The following is a 21,002-nucleotide window of genomic DNA, read 5'->3' as shown; positions in this document are numbered from 1 at the left end:
TAGAACGTGTGGTCTAGTGGATATATTCGCGGACCGTCATTCTGATCTTTAGTTTTCGGTGTACGGATCACATTCTGGCAGGGAGAGAGTTACCCCATATCACTAGAGTTTCCGGTCATGTCGCCAAGGAACGTTTTATCTAGTGGATATGGGTTATTTTTCAATTTTATTATTTTTTTGTTAATTAACAAGGACCTAGATTGTTTGTACCGAGGATAGAGACTTCCGAACGATCCCGATTCATGATGGCGCGAGCGCGGGAGTTTGTAGATTGACGCTTGAGATCGTGTTGGTAAGTTTATGAGTGCTGAGATTTTCACCTTATCACCGGAGTGTAATCATGTTAGCGAGTTCGTGGGCGTAGGTTGCTTGGAAAATCGCGAGAGGCTCTAACGTTTGTACGCTGACGTGATTTTGTAACGTGTGTTCTTGAATGGTCGCGCGAACCGTGAGTCTGATATTAAATTTTCGGTGCGCGGTTAGAATTCTGGCAGAGAGTGGGATCTCTTATATCGATAGGGTTCCCGGTCATATCGCCATCAGACGTGTTGTCTAATAGGTATGAGCGTATTTTCGTAATTGGTCCAGCTGAAGGCATGGACCTGGGTTTCTAGGATCAATGATAGACTTCCGGACGTGACCAATTCCTAAGCACTCGCTCGGATCTCCCACTCTTATCGTCCAAGCAAGAGTACGCGCCCATCAGGCTCATCACCCAAGCCCAGGGTCCAACAACCGGTGAGGACTAGTTCCACATTAAACATCGCATTGTCCCGACTCGAATTTTATGTTTAGATGAAAATAAAATCTCTGCAATCAGGAATCAGTTGAATAACTTGAAATATTATATTATTTATACCTGAAATTGGATTACAATATATTTTCAATTTGATGTTTTAGTTTGGCCGCACTGGTAATTCCTTCCTCTGTACTAAATGCAAAAAGGTTTTTTTGATTGTGGTAGTATATCTGAAAAACTATGGCAATAATATGTGCAGAAATACGGTGTTCTGAATCACGTATTTTAACACTATGCCTATCCTAGCGCTCAACGAGTGTTTTTGTAGTGAAATTATTTGAAATGAATTCTCCTGCCAAAAAAGATATGTATCTGTGCACTGTTTAACATAATTTCTGACAGGATAACTCGATATGAGGCTGTAATTGCCGGCTCATAGCACATAGTTTAGTTAAGCGCCGTCGCGAACTGTCCCGGTACACTATTAGCAGAATTAGCAGATATTTCAAGAAGGTGATTTTTCTTTAATTAAAGGTTGGATTTACAGGACAGTTCTAAATAAATAAAGCATATAACTTCAGCTTATTTTTGCACATCTGCTTCAGCCAAATAAATATTGTCATTATCCCATATGCTCGGTTCAAAACCAAGAAATAGGGTGCGAAATAGGGTCACAATAGGCTCCACTGCCATAATAGGCGCCATGCCATATTTAATTTTCGATGTACGGTTCCGATGCTAGAAGAAAGTGAATTCTTCTATATCACTAGAGTTCCCGATCATGTCGCCATAGAACGTGTTCTTTTTTATTTGGTTTAATTGAAGGCATGGACCCAGACTGCTGGCATCGGGGATAAAGACTTCCGAAAATGACCGATTCACGATCGCGCGAGCGCGGGAGTTTGTAGGTTATCACCAGAAAGTTATCATGTTTGCGAGATAGTGATTGGAGGGCCAAAGACAGGGACTTCCGGACGTAACCGATTTATGATCGTGCGAACACGGGCGTTTGCAAGTTCACTCCTGAGACCGCGTTTGTGAATTTATAAGCGCGAAAACGTTTACATTGTTACCGGGGTGTTATATAGTTTGCGAGATCGCGGGCGTTGGTGTGAGTGGATGACCGCGAAGGACTGGAGCGTTTGTATGTTGACGTTTTTGTCGCGTGTGATAGCGTGTATGTAACTTCGAGTGTATACATAATTTTTTTTATAAGCGTGTTCGAGTGTTCTTGAATGATCGCACGCGAACCGTGAATATACTAAATTTTTAGTGTAAGGTTTAGATGAAGCGTGTTGCCTAGCTTTTTTCTTCTATTTATTCAATAGAAGGCATGAGTTTGGGCTGCTAGGATCCAGGGTAGAGACTTCCGGACGTGACCGATTCATGACTGCGCGAGCGGTAGGCTGATGCTTCAGACTGCGTTTGTAAAATTATATGTGCTAACCCGTTCACTTAATTACCGGGATGGTTGAATTTTGGCAAGCTCGCGGGTGTTCGCGTTTTTGACCAGGTTCGCGTTATCGCGAAGGCCACGTTTGTACATTTGGAATAAGAGATTGTGAGTGCATATGAGAGAATATGCAATTTATTGTGTTAGTGAGTGTAAGTATGAATCTAATTTAAGATAGAGCAATAAAAGAACAAAATCATGTGCCGAATAAAGAAAAAAGGATAGAAATTAAGTAGAAACGAAGTTGATCGATATTATTTTTGGTACAAATGAGTAGCGGAAAAGCAAGCTACTTGCAGTACAAAAAACAGACTAATGAATTAGAAGAAAATAACAGATGTAACATGTAATCAAGCTACTTGAAATCGTCTAAATGCCAGCAAATGATACCTATTTACCATTACCGACAATCACATTCCGTTAGAAGTTTTTCATGCTATGCTGACCAGGAATGGATAATTCACGTGTATCGATCAACTAACCGTTCTTTATCCAATCCCGAATGAATCGAATCGAATGCACGAATTGAACACCGGTAAAAAGTTACCAACGAATTCTAAGAAGTATTACCCACTATTCTATCATATACGCCAGTTCTGCACCCATGTCCTAACCCATCTTTCACAAACACTCAGACGAACACATACACAGATAGACATACGACTAGCACATAACAATTGTACACTAGTACTAAAAACTACAATTATTACAACACAACACAACTAACAGGGTTCAACTGCACGTGCGCACGTTCACAAAGCCGACCGATAAATCGACACACGTTGACTCCCATTGCGAGCCATGCCCACAAACACTACCATCTTAAAGCAATTATGTGTCAGAGGTTCTTTAGCACTGATGCACGCAATTTGTTTGATGAAGTTAGCAATACCCTCAAACCTCTCAACCTTGGGGAGGGAAAAAGCTGGCACTAACACATTTTAAGCTAAAAAATGTAATATTTAATTAGTTTAACCAGTATGAGTTCAATGCTGTCATCACATTAAGGGGTTTCGAATTTTTTTAATACTTTATCTGAAAGTAGAACTGCTTGAGAATATTTTCCCCACTTTTGACGTAGGACTACGTCTTTGTTTTCGATATGGGGGAGCACTTTGCAAATTCTACAAAAATGGTATGTAACGAAAAGTGGTCCAATTGTAAACGCATATAATTCAGCCATCCCAGGATAAATTTTAACTTATTACCCATATCCCCCCGAAATACTTCTAAGAATAGATTCCAATAGATAAACCCAAAGATTTTTGATTTCATGGCATTAAAAATTTAAATAATGTGCAACCTACTCAAAATATCGCGCATTTACACACAGAAGATAGCGCTTCCCAAGTCCGGCACGACAGATTTTTGTACCTAGCGCACCACGCTTCTATGAATGACGTCATCATCGACTATTTAAAGAAAGAATTTGGCCGGACAAGCTCAGTTGCCTGTTGACCGGCAGGCGGAGTAGATCACTGCGCTGTGTGTTTTCACAGCCAGTGTAGCTGAGTTAGAAGTCCGTTACACTGGCTGTGGAGATACGCTACCCAGTGCCGTCCAACGCGCGGCTGAGTTTGTTCGTTCAAACACTTTGTTTTGTGTTGTACTCGTTTCCAGCACACTTTTATGTACAATCTCGAATACAATTAAGGACGATTCAGACGATACATCAGCTTTCGTCAACGTCAATGGAACGTACCCGTCCCGTCATGATAAATTATATACGTTTCCCTTGTGTCCGTTCACAAGTGCCGTACGTCAAAACGTTCCGTGCCGTTGATGTTGTGTGTGAATGCCTCCATTTGACTACATGTAACTAATCTTGACGTTCCGTACCGTTTGACGGAAGCCTGATGTATCGTGAAAAATATTCACAGTTTTTTCTGTAATGTCAGACTTTTTTCATAATTTTTGATTACAGATTCTTTTTGACAGATGACAGATTTTTGGAAATATTGTGATTTTTCACAATTTTTTTGGAAATACATCAGAGATTTTCACAAACTTTTTCCCAGTTTCAGTTATCACAGATGGTAAAAAGATATTATTGACCGAAACACAGATTTCAATGTGGCCTCCCTGTTTGTTAGCGGTTGCATGCGTAACCTGCATGATAGCAATCTGTGCTTTCGTTGCGCAAAAACGAAAACTTTTTTAGCAACAAATTTACGCGAATCGATGGAAAACACAACAAAAGTTATTTACGTTTGATCAATTCATTGTTTCATTTCCACTTCACGTGACTCATTTCAACTCAGCCTACCCTATTTCTGCTAATAGGTATATACTACAAAGCGCATTTATGAATGAATATTGAATACAGGTCGGACTCGATTATCCGGGGATTTCAAAAAAATCTCACCCCGGATAATCGAATCACCTGGATAATCGAATCAAACTTTTTTTCTGTTATTTTATGAATTTAAGCTATATTTGCGAAGAAATTGGAAATAAAATGATCAGGGAAATTTTCCTATTATGGAAAATATAAATGTACCCATTTTGGCCCTACACGATTTTTCAGAATTTCAAGGTGTGATTTGTATTTTTAGTTGGTTTTCATGTATTATTTATATTGGTAACGAGTTAACGGCATGTATTATTGTTTATAGATATTTGTGCAAGAATACTAAAACTAACTGTTTAACAACGTGCAATACTGGTCTAACTCGATTAACCGGGGCTTCGATTTTCCGGGGTAAATGATTCGATTACTCGTATACTAAAAAAAAACAAGTAAGTAAGCTGCGGGTCGTCTGTTTCTCGGCACCAATTTAGTGTGCGGGGTGGTGTCACATATCCCAGCTAACGTTTCTTATAACTCTCATTCTAGTTAGAAGAATGCACGTTTTCTCCACAAAGAGATCCTTGTTCTTGAAGCATCATTTAGTTGACCAATGTCGTACCGGATTGTCAGGTGATCACTACGCATGCAGTCTTCGGAAACTCTCCCACTCATGTTTTTCACCAGCGAAGAACTACAGAAGGTTACGCAGATGATGGGTTCTCGGAGGCTTCAGCAAGAAGTACTGCTGGCGCCCTCTTTACATAGCCTAACATCCATTTTTGCATGAGCTACCCAAGAATTGAAATCGCCTCCAGAGACTTCCGGGTCTCTTATCAGAATCTTGTTAACCATTTCTTGATCAACTTTTTTCTACCGCATATAGGGTTCCAAAACTATTTTTTCTTAGAACTGTTGGTATCATGAAACACGAAAAACCTGGTTTACTAAAGATAGGTGCTTCTTTCGCAGCGCTAGAAGCTGCTCAATATTTACCTTCCGATCAAGTCCAATTTCATGCAAAAGGTAGTTGAAGGGAGTCTAAATTAAAAAGCTCTATCAGTTTCCAATAATATTTACATATATTGGGCTACGAAAATATTCCAAAATTTGACTTTCACCATTAACAGAAACTATCCCTGGCAGCACTGTTTCAACGGAACCCAATAAGATTAATTGTAATAACTTCTGTTCCACTCATAATATTTATAACTGTTAGTGCTCGAATGAAAGATATTAGTCCCAGCTATTCGCTTATTTGTCGTTGCAAACATACGTTGTGTAAGCCAAAAGCTATAGTCGTTTAAAAACGTGGTTATTTATCAACAACATTGGCATGAATCGGTTAAAGATGCCATTGGAATTCTGAGCAGGAATCAATTGTTGAAGGGGATAATGGAAGAAGAGCAATATTGTGTCAAAGTCCACTGGAACTCACAGCAGGATATTCATCAGAAATTTATATCGTATTTAATTGAAAATAGGAACATGTTTCTATCAGCATCTTGAAAAAATCATAATCTTCAGCAGATTGATGTTTTGAGCAGGATTGCACCAGAACTTTGAAAAGCTTTTCTCTAGAATCCTGCATCAAAATTCAGAGAAAAAACCATAGAAATACGGATAAGGATTCAATCGACATTTTAAATAGATTCCATCGGAATGCTAAGAAAACATCGATCAGAATCCTAAAAAGTATCCAAACAGAATCCTGAAAAGAGTGTCATCATTATCCCAAGAGAGTGCCAGAAACCGACCGAGTAAGTACCAGTAAGTATTTATGTGTAAAAAAGGCCTGCAGTAACCGATATGTGTATTACAAAAAATGTACTTTTAAAACTAAAAAGTTGCATATTTGGCAACACTGCCATAAAAACTAGCATTTTTTACAGTTTCATTGAACAAATCCTTAAAAAATCATCTCTCTGATTGATTCTAGTGCAAACAGTACCAGAGATATATTTCGAAGAACAATTATTTTTTTGAAACAGCTGGTTCAAATTAGGAGTGTTCCCGTGGACTGAGGGGTGGTTAAAAATGACACAATAATATAGGATATTATATATTGGCTATAGATGAACAATTTCGTCAAAATTAGTTCCAATCCGTGAAGGTCGATCCCAAATTTTAGTTTTTCGGTCACTTTGTGCGGAATGACCCATATATAAGCTATTTTTGAGGTTGCCCAAAATTTGTGAGGAGGAACCCTAGACCCCAGAAAAAAAGATTCGTTGACTGCAATGATCGAATTAGCACTATAATCAGACATTCTAGTTGAAATTTGAAATTTTTAGAAACACCCGGATAATTGAATCATTTTCCCCGGATAATCGAATCACGGATAATCGAATCCCCGGATAATCGAGTCCGACCTGTACACTACCACTCTAAAACCGTTGCCAGAGCGCATCTAAGTCCATATATAAAATTGTTTTCGATTCTTGTATATTTATAGTTTCGATATATGATTGAGACCACTGCATTCGCTACATTTGTATGCGTACTTTAGGAAAATTACAATAATGGCAAATGGTTTTACCAAAAAAATTTTCGGCCTTTGTGAGAAATTTTGGTGTTTACCCAATTTTCATCCGTAGAGTGAAATATAACATAGTGTTTTCGCATAGGCCTGCTAAGCCAAGACAAGTTTCGGCTTCAGTGTGTCTCATCGGCATAAACAGAACTTCTGCTCGGACGGGACATCACGTTTGATGAGTCGTTCGATTGAAACACAAAGTGTGTTTTAGTTTTAAGGGATTTGCGTCAAGCCGGCGCTAATCTATTCCGACAAAAAGTTAGTGTCGGTTTCTGATGAGGCGAAGCCGAAACGCACCCCTGTAACAATTATTAATATATTTTTGTAAACTTATGCTTGTTTATTTCACTAATGTACTACCAAAATGCTATAAGTTTGATGTAATGAAATCATTGTATTGCTTTCTGCCTTTACGTAAATTCAAACTTTTTTGAAATTTTTCTCGCAAAAAGGTATGTAATCCCTTAACATATTTTGAAACGCACATGGTGCGGGGATTATTAGTGTGTGGAGGAGGATCTATAGGAAACCACCTAACTTATTTTAGTATGCGGGGGGATGAAAGGAATGTGGGTGTGAGGGTGATCTGATGGATGGAACGGAGAAAGAGGTGTAAAAGAAGGAGGAGGTAGGAGCAAAGGAAGATGCAACACTCAATCGCAAACTCTCTACTCTGCAACCCTGGAACCGGAAGTCGGCAAAACTAAAAATTCAATTTATGTGAGCGATTATGAAGTTGATTTTTAGTGATTGCATATTTTTTCTTTATGTGATAAAGGCAAATTTTGCTAAATTTCGCTTAAAAAATTGGTGCAGTAGGATGCAACAGTAAAAAAATATCTTCAAAAGTGGTGCATGCCTTTTAATGTGGGACATAGTGTATGACTAATCGATGTCATCGGTTGTCTAATTGTGTAAAAGTTTTCTAGAATCTTGAAAATGTGTATGCTCCAAGTGAAGGTTAAAATAATACTAAAAAGGCTTGATTATATTTTAAATCCATTTATAAACAGTGTAGGACTGAACCTGCAAGAAGGATTGTGTGAGAATTTTAAAGGAATTTCAAATCCGAAAAGCGATAGATATTGAAACACTACTTTCTTATTCAAGCAGCTTCCTGTATTGAAAATATGCGAGTTTCATTCGACCTACTTTTAGTATCGCATAAATATGCAACAACATTTTTTTCTCGTATCCGATCAGCTGGCTTGTATCTCGAATTGTCATGTAGAGTAGAGTGTTGATGACAAAGTTTCATCTGAAACGACCAGTGGCCCTTAGATAACAGTACGCACGACAAGCAGTAGTGGACACCAGCAATCTATACTAGTTAAGGTAATGCGGCAGCTCAGCAGAAATGAAGGAAACAGGAAGTCGATATTTAAGTCGTGCTTTTCCCATTTCTATGTCACTCTTGAAGTGCCAGCCGCACCCGTCTTGTAATCTTGGCTACAGTATACAGCAGCTTATGCCTTGCCACGATCTGCTAGTTTTTCCTACTTTGCTTCCATTTTTTTGTTTTGGCTTTAGGTCTATGCACTGCCATTGATGCACTTTTGCCGTGTGTCCCTTCATTTGCTTCGGGTTGGTGCACTGCTCTGCAGCCATAGCGAAGAAATTTCTTCTCTCACAGATCACCTGTTTCTATGTATGTTGAGGTGGTCGTAAAATGCTCGAGTGCAGTCGCAAAACAAAACAGACCGATGTGTACCTATTTCACCAACATAGGGAAGTACCTCTAGTAAAAATGCTGATAAAACGTATCGAACATGGCCAAGCAATTAACATATTCGTAAAAACGATGTTTTGCTTTCCTCAGAACAATAAAATTTAGGCAAAATGAACCGACCCGAACTAAATACCGCCTCAATCTGCAAATAATAAAAAATGCGAAAGAGAGTGTCTGGGGCGGTAGTAAAAGCTTGTTACGAGGTAGTAGCGGATGGTGATTATATTTGACGAGGGCACTGCATAATACTACACCAGCCTATCTCTATCGCGTTGAAAAAATTTGCGCAGAATTTAACGAAAACCTGTTTTCTGTTTCTATCATCAGTTCGATAGTAAGAGTGTTGCTTTAAGAAGTCGAACGCACTGCGGAACCACGACGGGTACGAGACGACTATTTGGGCTGTTGGCAGTTGTTTTGATAAAATCGTTTGCGCCGACCTTGATGCTGGCAAGCTACTTTGGCATCGGACTATCGCCTCTTGCGATAGTCCAAACCAGTTGCTGGTTACGAAATATTGATGTTTTGTTAATATGAGAAACAAACAACATCAAACGGAGTTTTTTTTATTTATGCAGTTTTCGATTGTTTAGATTCGTCTTAAAAGGTTTCGTACTTTGGGGTCTGTGGAGTCGCTGATGTTAGTACGCGTTCGGAAACATAGTATGACTTTACATCCAATTTTGTATCACATTGGCAAAAAGTTTCAGTTAGTCTAAATTTACACAGTAAGAAAATAGAATTGTTTAGGTAGTAAAACTTAGTAGCGAAGCATTCAATTTCACACTTCCAGAACAAATGTTAGTTGAAGAAACGAAGATATAGAGATCCTCGGTTGGACTGTATTCAAAGTTGTCTTCCGTCACAATTTTGTCAGCCTTCAAAGCCGAAGAAGCACTGCCGTTGTGTGGTCCTATTATAAATGCAACCTCTTAAATGTTTGTTAATCGCAGAGACATCACCTTCTCGCACCGCTTGAGCTTTGTAGACAGCATGACGAGGTGTGAACGTATATCACTTATTAACAAAGCGGACCAAGCCTTTTCAGCGTGATGACCGTGAATTATGTCAGAGCCACTACCGTTAAATCGAATCGTTAGCACGCAAAAAAAGGCGAGATAAAATTATCATTTCAGAAAATATGATTAAAATTTTTCTTTCGAGAGTTGTCCTTCAGGAACTGTAGAGCTAGATTCTCGGAAGGACTCCCCGTCAGAATCACTCACTACAATTGCAGACGAGACAGGCAATATCGCCCACTAAAACACTGCTTAAGGCCAATTGCAGGCGGGTCATGATCCTGCATGTGATATTCACTGATATTCAGATATGATTGAAACTTTGAAAGTACTAAAACATTCACCTTATTGCCGGGATATTATCAAGCTTGCGCGATCGCTGCCGTAGGTGCGTTGTTAATCGCGAAGGGATTAAGCGTTCTAATGTTAACGTGTTTGTCGCGTGTGCGTGAATGTGACTTTGCGTGTATAAATTGGATTTTGTAACCATGTGGCCATTCGCATATTCGCGTGCGTTCTTGGATAGTCACGCGGACCGTCATTCTGATATTTAGTTTTCGGTGTACAATTCACATTCTGACAGGGAGTGAGTTACCCTATATCACTAGAGTTTCCGGTCATGTAGCCATGACCGGACAACGTGTTGTCCAGTGGATATGAGAGCTTTCCTTTTTATTAGTCCAATTGAAGGTGTAGTCTGCTGATACCAAGGATAGAAACTTCCGGAAATGACCGATTCATGATCTTGCTAGTGCGAGGAATTTTAGGTTCACGCTTGAGACCGCATTAGAAAATTTAAAAGCGCTGAGACGTTGGCCTGATCACCGGGATGTCATCATGTTTGCGAGATCGCAGGTGTAGGTGCCGTGGACGGTCGCGAAGGGCTCAAGCATTTGTATGTTGACGGGTTTGTCACATGTGACACCACGTGTATAATATACAGACAGATATAGATGGTAGAAGAGAATCAGTTTCCCCATATCACTAGAGTTCCCGGTTATGTGGCCATGGAACGTTTCATCTAGTGAATATGAGCGTCATTTTTTATCCAACTAAAGGCATGGATCTATGCTACTAGGACCGAGGTTAGACTTCCGAACGTGACTGTTTCGTGATCGCGCAAGTAGTGAGCTAATGCTTGAGACCGCGTTTGTGCGTTTATAGGTGCTACAACGTTCACTTAACTACCGGAGAGGTTTAAAGTTGGCGAAATCGCGGGCGTAAGTATGTAAAGATGATTGCAATTGCATGGTCGCGTTTGTGACCAGGTTTGTGTTATCGCGAAGGCTACTAACGCTTGTACGTTTGTACTTATATGAGTATAGTATAGATAGAGTATAGTATAAAGATATAATAAAAGGAATCATAACATGCAAAATACAGAAAAAGAAGCAAAGAGATTGATTAGAAGTGTATAAATTGACCGATACTATTTTGGTATACATGAAAAGCAAACTAATAAAAGTACAAAAGAAACAGACTAATGAAGTAGAATAGGAAAAGACATGTAACATGCAATTAGACCACTTTAACTCGTCTAAAATTTCATCATGTTATGCTGACCGGAAATGGATGATTCATGTGCGTCGGTAAATTAATTGTATCTTAATTTATCCAATCCTTCCCAAATGAATAGAATCGAATGCAAAAATTGAACACCGGAAGTATTACCAACTATTCTACTATATACGCCAGTTCTGCATTCATGACCCAACTGTCACAAATACTCAGATGAACACATACACAGTTAGACATAGGACTAGTGTTCTGGCATTACTGGCAGTTGCACCGATGCAACAAATTAGCTGTCACGCTGACAGACGACGAAGTGCATCACGAATGTAGAGCGATGGAACTGTCAGAGGAAACATAAGTAAACAAACAGCATAAGAAGGAAAGCATAATGGAAAAAAATTATTTTGAAAGTGAAGTAGATTAAAATAGTTAAAAGTAGAAAAGTAGGAATTCAGATAGCAAATTTGAGGTGTACAGGAAGACGAACGAGAAGCACATTGATTTCCGGACAGGGACGCGAACAAGATTTGGTACATGTAAGTTCGAAAATTGAAATAAAATAATGAATTAATAGCGGTAAGCTTGAATCTAGTTGGTACCGCCACACGGTACTATCTTTGATTTTAGGCCTGAGTTTAGTCCGGCCTAAGACGTTAGTACCTGTCATTGCAGAAATGGCTGCATCCTGAAGCCAAATGAAAACAGTGTAAAGGGGCGCCATATTCCTCTTGCATACATCTCAATAATTTGAATCAACTTTTCGACCTTTATGTGCAATATTATGGCCCATGTTGCGCACAAACCGTATGAGGGCAAGTAAGCAAGTTTTATTCCGTACGAAAAACAGGTGTAATCGAATTTTAAATGCATTTTTTTTAAATATTCTTTATCGTCCTATATCTAGAAGGTGCTACACGCTCATTTCAAAACGCCACATCGAAGAGTTATATGCCAGGCTAGCAGAAGTCGAATCATATTGAAACAAACTGTCGAACGAAATTTTATAATTGGATCCAGAGATGAAAATTGTTTTCGATCGTTAGTTTACCTATGGCTATCAAAATGAGTGAAGTTTAATTTGCTCACAATTTTTTAGTTATTTTTACATGAGGAAAAGAATATATAATCACAACTTGTTCCCTTTTCTAGTTGTATCTTCTTACACAGATCACCATAAGCAAGTGGAAGTTTATTTATATTTTTACTGCTTTTGAAAGAGTTCAAAACTAAGATTGAATAAAAAATTGTAAATGAAGCCATGCCTAAGTAACACTTTTAAATATGAAGGCAAACAAACTGTTACAAATATTCTCATTTTGATCGTTATTTAAATGTTATCGGAGCTTGCTTGTATTGTTTCATAATTTATAATTTTCTAGCATATCTTGAACGATTTGCATTTCCGCTGTAGTACAAATTTTCGTTTAATTCTTTATGATAGAACAGATATGCACAGGGTATGAAAGAGCTGTGAAAGTTGAGACTAGACCGATGACTTGGCAAAATGACGCAAAAAGTTGAATACGGAAAAATCGCTTAAATCGTGTCGGAACTTAAGGAGGGTTGTATAAGGTGTTATCGGCAAAAAATTGGACACTTTAGTTTTTTTTTCGATGCAAAGATTCTGTTGTTTTTCACAGCATTTCACAAGTAATTAAGGGAGCTTTTATTTTTTGGTCGATTTTCGATTTTTTCGTAGTACTTTGAAACCAAAGTCCGATTATTGCTAAAACAACGATTAACATGTTATTGTAAAATAATAATATTTAGCAGTTTGCAAAAAGCTCTTGTAGTTGCCTGGGCAATGATGTGAAGAAGAAGAATTGTGCAAAATTCAGAACGATTGGTCCAAGAAATTTGATCTGCATCCAGTATCAGGTTCAATTTGTAAATTTATAATTGTCAATTCATTATCAGACAGATGGCAGACTATAGGAAGTAACTAATTATAATTTTTATTAATTAAAATTACTGGACTTTTGGTATTTCAGGCATGATTGGATAATCGTGCTGATAATTTGAATTACTTCATTTTCAGCAAAGTAGGTCTGCCAAATTCTATATGCATGGTTAGTAGACTAGTTGGGTAGGGTGCTATAATAAGCCCCACCAGGCTAAAATTTCAGATTTCCATTCCATGGACGAATAATTATCTGAAGCAAATAAATAATTTTTATGGCATTTTCCATTGGTTGCAGAACAGCAACTGATACAAACTTTTTCAAAAGATGTAAGCTTCCACTCTTTTTCTATAAGCATTTGATTTATTTTGGAACAGTCAGATTTGGCCGAACTGACAAACTACTAAGTGTAATGTTAGAGAAACTCTTCAAGCCCTTGGAGTGGCTAGCGCCTAACAATACAACTCTATGACGTTCTCGATAGTATGCACCATTATTAGCAAAATAACGTTTTAGTCAATTATGGATCTTAAAAAATAAATTGTTTAAGCGGTTACTCCACTGTAGAATTTTAAAACAATCGATTTTTTATTTATTAGTCTAAAATGTGCTTTAGGATGTAAAAAAAGATATCCCAAAACATGGAGAACGAAAACAATTCAAAAATATAATTTTAAATTTTGCCGCAACGCTTCTTATGTATAACCCATGTGTACTGCAAACTTTAACCGCGTTTTTCTCGAAACCACTGGCCGGAAATGTAACTCGAGCAAATGATTTTTGGTCACTTTGAAATTTCCACAGTATATTCAAAATTGGTTTTTCTAGTCACGTACGCAGGATTAAATTTTTTATTGCTTACCTTTTTATTGATTAACGATTTTGTGTAGATTTTTATGACATTATCTACATTTTTTCACTCAAAACTGCGCCATTTCGCTTAAAATCAAAATATCAAAAAAATCCTACGTACATCGCTATTGACATAAGGAATCAGAAAAACTTTAGTTTTAGGCGCCAGGTCAAAAATCACGGATAGATTTCCGACCGTGGACCCCTTCCATAAAACGCGCATGAGGTGAAAATGCTGCAGAGCCGCCATCTTGTGATGAAATTGCTCGAAAAAATTATTTTATTTGATAAAATACTTATGTTATAAATCCCATTCAACAAGATGTCGATTCACCATTTTATTGAGCAATAAAAAAATTCTCGAAATAATCAGACTATTAAATGGCATAAACAGTTAATTTTAAATTAACTTTATTGTATAGTATTTTAACATAGCCGTGTATTGCTGATCAGAACGCAGCAATGCAAATGGCAGCATCATGTTACCGGAAGAAGACAAAACTATGCAAAAATTTGTCATGCTTCTCTTGCATACATTTCGTTATTTTCAATCCTCTCTTCGGCGTTCTTCTGGATAAATATGGCTCTCTTTGCTCACAATAAAGATGGCAATAAATAATCCAGTTTATCAGGTAGAAAAGACAAGCACTGTCGAACTACACTAATAAAATAAAATACCAATTAATGCGTAGAAAACTACGCATTTTCAATAAAAGTGGAATAATCCATTAGGTGGGTAAAGAGTACGTATCCATAAATGAATACAGATCTTGTACGTCAACCTGGGTATATTTTACCCTTTATTTTTCGTAGAACTGTTACAACAAAACGCGTAAAATATCCATTCATGAAAATCGCGCCAGACTGAAAAATGCTGTCAATAGAATTATTTCTGAATTAAAAAAACATAAAATAACATTCATTTCACATTATTGTCTCCTTAACTACTTAACAAAATAAAACCGTCAACTGGATATATTTTTAATGGCTGGATCTTTTGGCTGCTCTAAAAATGCCAAACGCATATTTGCAACATCCTCAGTAGTTTAAACAGCCGTTTTTATGAGCATTGCCGAAATGTTCCGTTTCCGCCACGTACTCAGATGCAGGCCGCTAATTTGCAGCTTCCGCTACGAACCTTAGTTTGCAGGTTAACTCGCTTAAAATAATTCTTTATGACTCATTATTAAGATCAGTATATCCATTGACATTATCTCATCGAGTAGTTGTGAAATGGATAAAAAGCACCAATTGTTATAAGCAATAAAATACCCATTTTTTGACAACTCGAATAACTTCCGAAAATGGGCAATTTGAATACATAAAATGGATAAAGTTTTTTACCGTGTTTATCTACCCGCATTTTTTATTTCCTCGTTCTTTCCTTCTATCAACACGCTTGATTCCAATTGCACATCAAAGGGTTACAGTAGAGCACGTTTGGATAAATTGAGATCTGTTCAATCAATTCAGATCAAAGTTGTTTTTGTGAATTAGAAACAGAACTACAATAAGAATTGTTTGATTCTTTTCTTTTTGCTTATCGCTAAGAGAATAAGCGGGACCATTTAATTCGTTAATATAAATCGATAACATATTTTCACGAATGATTGCCCATATATCTATTGTATCACACATCAAAGAAAGTAAATAACGGAAGAAAATTATTTGTTTTTAGGGGATAGATCCAAACAAATGACAATTGGATATGGATCGTAAAATGCAATATTTTATGAATTTACTTATACTGGTTGTTAGCAAATTGAATCAGAATGTTAACAGCTTAGAAATTAGCTCCACCAATACCCTAAGCTAAGAGTAAATAATTGAATTCAAATATGTGCAATGTTCCAATAAGAATAAAATCACATAAAACTTCTGAATACACAATGTTTTGAAATTTATTGTGAACACAACGGTGATCAATATATTTATTTCGATTTTTGGCATAAATCGTTCCAATTTGCATTGATGCATTATAGAAATATATCTATATTCTGTCTGCCACAGTGCAAACAAAAATTAAATATTAAGCTCGTGAATATAAATGATCATTCTGTCAAAGTTTAATTTTCTGTTTGATCTTTGTTCCAAATTTGTGAAAATTCACTTGAAACGAAAATAATTGTTCTCCTCCACGTCGATAGGTTCAATTAGAATGACACTCACAGTTCATTTTAAATTCAAATTGAAATATTTTAACCAATTTTTTAATCAAAGTATGAAATCTCGACAAACATATAATTCCGGCTTAAAAGCCAACTGTCAAAATTCTCTTTGAAAGGGAATTCCGGACAAACCGTTACTCGCCAATCACAGATGTTTAGCCACCTCTAATTCGACGAGCGTCTATTCAAACTGAATAAAAACATGCATATGTATATCAATTTATTTTTTTTGTGCATATTATGTCACTACAAAGTACTGCACATCATCGGCCAACTTTCAACTATCCAACACGTTAAAGTTCTATGTTCAGAAACATATCGGCAACAAGTTGATAAAATTGTTCTCAAACCATATGGAACGAGATATTTGACGAAGAAAAGCTATTTTACTGCAAGAAAATATCGGAATGAATTTACTCATTTTCTTTAACTTGAATTTGTTGTTTTTTAACGTTGACGTGTAACGCAAATCAGAACGCAGCCATATAAATGACAGCATCGTTTGATTAAAGCTTACCAAATATTTTAGGCCGGGTTAAAAGTTAGTCCGGTTTAAAAACAGTTAGTACGGCTTTGTGCTTACGGCTATAAGACAATCAATTTGCGATTAGATACGCGGAGACAAGCACTGGGCTAGTACGAACGGAACAGTTGAAATTAAGAATAGCGACATATACTAAAGTAAGCGAAACCAATTTTAGAACAGCTAAGATGAAAATATGTATACCAATTTCTAGACCGATTGTATTGACAGCGATAGAGGAAGGAAAAGTGAAAGTAACAAAGTGGAGAGAACAAACAATTGTAAGTAAAGCAAAGAATTAATAATGTACAGTATAATAAAATGTGATCGTTTAGTTTGATCTACATAGTAAAAAAGGCGGACTTTTAAAAATCTTGTTTTCGTCTGCCGTCGGAACAAAATCAAAAATTGTTTCTCGGATAGTGTGCAGGATGGCTTCTTCTCCCTCGAAGCACGAAAAGTGTCTACTGCAAGCTAGCGGAATTTGGTGACATCGATTGGGTCCAATGCGCAGAATGTCAGTACTGGGCCCATTTCTCGTGCGCAGGTGTCAACCAAGAGGTGGCGAACGTTACTTGGCATTGTCCGCGATGCTCTCCGCTCGGCGTCTTAAACATTCAGAGACTACGGCTAAGAAGCGTGAGAAGAAGTCCGCCCCGAATAGTGATGCAGGGTCCGATTGTGGAGCTGGTTCCGTCTTAGACCTGACTGAGCAGCAGTTGGAAGAGGAACAGCTAACAATGGAGATGGCCTTTGCAGTACAGATCGAGTTGCGGCAGCAGCGTCTTGCTAAGCAGCAGGCTTGGAACAAGAAGCGGATGAAGCTAGAGTGGGAGATGCGCGAGCAGGAGCTGCAAGCGCATCGTGAAATGGAGCAACGGCAGTTAGAGCATGAGCAGAAAATGCTTGACTGCCAATTGGCCGCAGAGCGTGAATTCTCGAAGAAGCGGGATGCTATTCGGAAACAGCTTAAACTCGCCTGTCCGAAGATGGTCGACAATCAGGCGCCGTTAGATAAGTCGATCGTTGTCGAAGTCGGCCAATTCGAGCGAAGTGACGAATATGTGAGTGACGGTGAAGTTTCGGAACTGCCGTCGATTAGATGCAGTCGCAATAGTCTTCAAATGTGCGGACAAGGAAACGGGTCGTTGGTCGTTTCACAAGAGATCAGTTAGCTGCTTGCAAAGCGGTCTCTCAGAACCTTCCCAAGTTTAAAGGAGAAGCAGAAGTTTGGCCGTTGCTTATCAGCAGCTTCGAGTACACGACTGCAGCCTGCGGGTTCTCAAACCTCGAGAATTTGAAGTATTTGCAGGGCTTCTCCAGGGTGACGCACTTGAGGCGGTCAGGAGTCGGCTAGTGCTGCCGGATTCTATTCCGGGTGTGATCAGGGATCTTCGAAATCTTTTCGGAAAAGCTGCATAAGGCGAGTGAAGCGCACACAAGGCGAGTGATGCTAAATTGAAGGGTACTCCACAAACCCCTGCGTGGAATCTACCGCTGAATGTCGTGGTGAACCCGAAGAAGCCGGGTAAGGTGCGCCTGGTTTGGGATGCTGCAGCATCAATGAACGGAGTCTCTCTTAACTCAGAGTTACACAAAGGTCCGGATATTCTAGTTCCACTTCCCAGAGTAATCTGCAATTTGCGGGAGCGGCCAGTAGCATTTGGTGGTGACATTCAAGAAATGTACCATCAGATCCGGATCAGACCTGAGGAGAAGCAAGCGCAACGGTTTTTGTTTCGAGCGAACTGTGAAGATGTTCCGCAGGTGTACGTTATGGACGTTGCCACCTGTGGTTCCATGTGTTCGCCCTGCTCAGCTCAATTCGGGAAGAATTTAAATGCAACAGATTTCGCGGAGAAGTACCCTGAAGCAATAGAAGCCATCCTGAAGCGTCATTAAGTGTATGACTACTACCACAGCGTGGATACTATCGAAGAAGCGAGCCACCGAGATGAAGTACATCCATTCGTGTGGAGGATTTCGGATCAGAAACTGTGTGTCGAACTCTGCAAGATTTCTCGAACAGATGGAAGAAAGAAGTGTTGATTCCGCAGTGCATTTCAACAGGGAAACGAACACCAAAGAAACGAGCGTGTGCTAGGCGTCGTTTGGGACTCGGTTGAATATGAGTTCCGTTTTGCGACCGAATGGAAAGCAGAGTACAGCAAAGTTTTCTAAGAGGAAAAACGCCCGACGGAAAGAATTGTGGCTGATGAAGATGGCACAGGCGGAGTGTTTCATCGATGAGTTGAAGGTACTGGTCAGGAATAAGGATCGGCCGGTGAGCCAATGGCTGGCGATCGAGAAGTCCTGCTCACTCTACAAACTTACTCCGCTGATTGATGAAAACGGGCTGATTCGAATGGAGACAGAGCTAAGAACACAGGGCTGCTATCATTTGATCTCCGTTTTCCAACGATCTTGACACATCAGCATAGAATCACGAAGCTGATTGTTCAGCACTACCACGAGAAGAGCGGTCACGGATATCGACAGGCGGTGAAGAACGAGCTGAGGCAGCTGTTCTACATTCCGCAGATTGACGCAGTAGTGCGGAAGGTGTCGTCGTCTTGCGTAAGATGTAAGTGCAGCGGCTAACACCGAATCTTCGCACTTTTAGTTACACAGATGTGGATTATTTGGGCCCATTTGATGCTACTGTAGGACGCCGAACAGAGAAGAGATGGGTTGCATTGTTCGTCCGCTGGATAACCCGCGCAGTGCACCTGGAGGTGGCTCACGGACTGACTATTCAGTCGTGCTTGATTGCGATTCACCGGTTCATTAGTCGGCGAGGTTGGCCGATGGAGTTTCTGTTCTACAATGGCAAGATCTTCCTAGCGGCCAGTAAAGAACTGGCGAGAGTTGTCCGATAAATAGGGCAAGATTGTGCGGATCGGCTGACTAGCGCAAAAACGAAGTGGACACTCAATTCCCCCTTCCTCACATGGGAGGAGTATAGGAGCGTCTCGTTCGGTTGGTTGAGGAGGCATTCGTGGCGCTTGAAGATGGGAGACGGTTGACAGACAAATTTCTGCAGGCAGTAGAGGTTGAAGCGGAAGACATTATAAACTCTCGTCCACTAAAGTACGTGTCTCAACAGCCTGACGAAGCGGAGGCACTCACTCCAAACCTTTTTTTGCGGGGACTTTCCCCAAATCAGCCTAGCATGAGTCTTCCTCCACCTCATCCGGCAGTGGCACTTCGAGACGCGTTCGCAGCAGCTGGCCAGGAATTTGTGGGTACATTGGGTCAAGAAGTATGTTGCTGAACCAGAGGACAAAGTGGTTTGGTGAGTCGAGACCATTAAGAGTAGGAGACTTGGTTTACGTGGTACAAGGTAGCAATTAAAAGTTAAGACAATCAAATGGTGATTAAATTCGAGGAAACAGACACTGCGCTAGTACGGACGGTACAGTTGAAATTGAGATTAGCGACATAAACCAAAATAAAACATTTTCCACAGTTAATAAGATTATTTTGACTCAAGAGCAATTTTCCAAACTGCATAGAAGTTTCTAGTTGGAGCATTTTCGAAAAAAAATTGTCCGGTTACCGTACTTTATACGACAAAACTGTCTGATAAATACATACAGGGAATTGATAATTTAGTCCCAAAATATATACACTGAAAACCATGTTGTATTATTTTTCACAAAAACAAAAATTTATGTGTAACATTTAAACTGCATTTTTATTTTTTTTTTATATTTTGTCAACAAAAAGCTAAAGAGAAAAAAAACCTTTCTGAATGTAGTTGCATAATGGAGAACTTATCGGTAGAAAAGTTTTTCTAATAATAATTTTATAAATGTTTTTATTTTCATACTAGTTGAAATGTAATTTGTAGTAATGTAGTGTAATTTTATTACAGAATATTATTCTAAGTATCATTTCAAATCAAAATGCATTTAACAGAAATATTTCAAAATGCAAAAGGCATAAGTGCACTATAGCAATTTTTAGCTGCATCAGCAATATTTCGAAAGAACAGCTCATGATACAAATATGCCAAATATCTGATATGCCAAATCACTTTCAGTATGATCACGTCTTAAAAGTATGCCTAACGTCCACTATGCTAAACGCCCTCTCCTTTGAACTTATGGAAATGGGACATTCTGGAAAATGGCTTTCTGGGAAATGGGGCATTTAAGGGGATGGTAATTCTGGGAAATGGTACATTCTGGGGGGAGGTGGAATTCTGAAGAATGGTATACAAACGAAATTCTCACATTGTGCAACTAAATGAGTGTTACATTTTTTTCGTTTAGGAA

General features: G+C 38.8%; 1 protein-coding gene across 1 annotated transcript in view; it reads right to left on the bottom strand.

Moving 5' to 3' along the window:
* LOC131693205 (serine/threonine-protein kinase PAK mbt) overlaps window positions 1–21,002 on the bottom strand; it is a 29,900-nt gene that overhangs the window by 6,613 nt on the left and 2,285 nt on the right. The window lies entirely within an intron of this gene.

The sequence above is a fragment of the Topomyia yanbarensis genome, chromosome 3 (assembly GCF_030247195.1).
Source record: "Topomyia yanbarensis strain Yona2022 chromosome 3, ASM3024719v1, whole genome shotgun sequence".
Taxonomy (NCBI): domain Eukaryota; kingdom Metazoa; phylum Arthropoda; class Insecta; order Diptera; family Culicidae; genus Topomyia; species Topomyia yanbarensis.
The sequence above is the reverse complement of the archived record's forward strand: the minus strand, read 5'-3'. Positions and strand labels throughout refer to the sequence as shown.